The sequence below is a fragment of the Ictidomys tridecemlineatus genome, chromosome 7, assembly GCF_052094955.1.
Source record: "Ictidomys tridecemlineatus isolate mIctTri1 chromosome 7, mIctTri1.hap1, whole genome shotgun sequence".
NCBI lineage: Eukaryota > Metazoa > Chordata > Mammalia > Rodentia > Sciuridae > Ictidomys > Ictidomys tridecemlineatus.
The window spans coordinates 21,889,215-21,891,795 of record NC_135483.1 but is presented as its reverse complement, the minus strand read 5'-3'; the positions used below and the strand labels follow the sequence as shown (position 1 = coordinate 21,891,795).

Sequence of the window (2,581 nt, the reverse complement as noted above, 5' to 3'; positions counted from 1 at the left end):
TGTCCCTGAAGACCTGAGTGTCTCCCTCCAGGACCACTGGAGTCGTCGCTTTTCCAAGATGCTCCTATTTGTGAAAACAGGCTTACCGTCTGCCTTGGACATTTTTTAAAAAACATCTTTTTTTTTTTTTTTTTTTTTTTTTAATGTGATGCTGAGAATCGAACCCAGTTTCTCACATGTGTGAGGCAGGTACTCTACCACTGAGTTACACCCCAGCCCTGCCTTGGATATTTTTGTCTGGTGAATGAATTTCTTGATCTGTTTCAATGAAAAAAAGAGTTCTCTGGTAGCAGATGCAAGATTAAAGACTTTGATGAGGTAAAGATAGTTGTTTCCAAGGGGACAGAAGCTTAGAGAAAGGAAGAGAGGAAAGCATAATGTAAGGCTGACTTTTCTAGAAATCTAAATGACCAAGACTCCCAATGATGCAGAACAAAGAAAACCTCTGTGGGTTTGATGTCTTGGTCTTTGCTCCTTCTGAGGCACCAGAAAGTCCATCTAAGCATAGTTAGAGATGCTATGATCTGATAAGTGATATTGCCTTTACTTTATCCTAATCCCATCAGTGTAATTGATCCAACACATCTTTGGTTGCTTTTTTCTTGTTATTTTTTGGTGGTGAAAATAATGCACTTGACTCAGAATGGTCTCCACAGAAGCTGAGCCCTAGATGGAGATTCTTCTTTGGGTGATCTACTGAAAATGTCCCTTCAGGAGAAGGGAACTGAGGGTAGCAGGAAAGGAAAGGGGGAATTTAAGCAAGGGTATAGAGTCTCAACTGGAGACCAGCTTCAGCCTGATCTCATTGGAAGTTAATGATACCCCAGAATTGGCTGTCCCTGGAAGCAAGTAGGCTGGCTTTGGTTTCCTTGTGTTGTTCAGTTGTTGGCTGAGATCAGGGATATGAATGGACTCTGGCAAAAGGACTTCCATTTGGCCAAGGGCAATTCTCCGTGTGCAAAGGAACAACTGTGGATTATTTATCAGCCAACAGGCACAGCACCTGGAGGATGAGTCTACAACTAGAATATAGAATAGAAAACTGTAACACAACAGCTCAAGTAAAGAAGGAAGTTGCAACCACAAAGCATCTGCCCATCCAGGGCAACAATTATATCTAGGTGACAATCCTTCTAGATATATCTCTATCTATCCACCCCACAACCTCAACCAATGCACATGTAATAGTTCCACTGGACACTACATGATTTTCCTGTGTTATGTAATCACAACCTATCATTTCAGATGGTGCCATAGGATTTCACTACTAATTAGTTAATAAATGCTTTAGCTAATGGATGTTTCAATAATGGTTGCTGCACAAATTGCCCTAAACCAAATAGCATAACACACCAACCAATTTGTAGATGCTTACCTATAGTGAGGGTAACAAATTCAGGCAAGCATAGTGGGATGGCTGTTCTGCTCAATGCCAGGACTGAGGAAGACTCAAATGGATGGACTAACTGGTTTCACTTCCACGTGCAGCATGTTGGGGTGGAGGTTTGGCTGGAAGGCTGTACTAAGCTGGGGTAGTGACTTTGTGGTGGCTGAACTCACTGGACAGCTTAGTACTCCAGAGAGCCAGTTGGAAGTCATGTGGCTTTTTTGATCTCCTCAGAACTCACAAAGCACCCTTTCCACAGTGCTCCCTGGTTCCATGCAGTCACATGTAGGTCCTGACTCAAGAGCTGGGGAAATAGATTCCATCTCTTGATGGGAAGCATGTTAAAGAACTTGAAGTGACTGAAAAAGAAATCTCTATAGTAAACATTTGTTTCTATTTGTATTTGTGTGTGTTTAAATGTTTGTTGCTAATAATGCCATTAAAATACATCTTTTGATTATTTTTTTGCATTTTAATTGACGTATCCTAATTGTACACATTTATGGGATATAGCATGATATTTGAATACATGTATACAATGTGAATGATCAGATCAGATCAGGATAATTGGTACGTCCATCACCTCTAACATTTATCATTTCTTTATGCTGGGAATATTCAAAATCCTCTCTGCTAGGTAGTCTGAAATATACAATTAATTGTTGTCAAAGGTTGTCATCTTACTGTACTACAGAATATTAGAAGTTATTTGTCCTAACTGCATCTCTCTACCTGTTAACCATGCTCTCTCCATAAAAATATGGAATGCTTTGTGAATTTTCATATAATTTTTGCTAGGGGCCACAATGATCTTGTCTGTATCATTCCAATTTTAGTATATGTGCTAGCAAAAAAGAACTGACTCTTCTTGTGCAAATAATCTTTTATATGTGGAACATTATCACCCTAGGGAAAGTTCTTTTAAGTGGAATTTTCAGGTAAAAAGGCCTATATATTTTTAAATTTTAATTTATGCTTTCTAGAGAAGTTACATCAATTTATACTTCCATCACATTACAAGAGAGTAACTTTATGTGCTTGTGTGCATGGGTCTTGAATTTGCCATTATCCGAGTTTCAATATATGAGTAAAATAAACTGAGAGTGCCTTCATTTCTTAAATATAATCATAGTACCCCCTTAAATATCATTATTTTTATATTTGCCTTGATAAATTGGAAGAATCTGCCTTTAA

The 2,581-nt window shown here is 38.5% G+C and overlaps 1 non-coding gene across 1 annotated transcript; it reads right to left on the bottom strand.

The window, feature by feature from the left end:
* Positions 1-2,141: 2,141 nt before the first annotated feature.
* Positions 2,142-2,246, bottom strand: LOC120883798 (U6 spliceosomal RNA). The gene has a single exon (XR_005725994.1). It is a non-coding gene; the product is annotated as a U6 spliceosomal RNA (small nuclear RNA).
* Between the last annotated feature and the right edge of the window lie 335 nt (positions 2,247-2,581).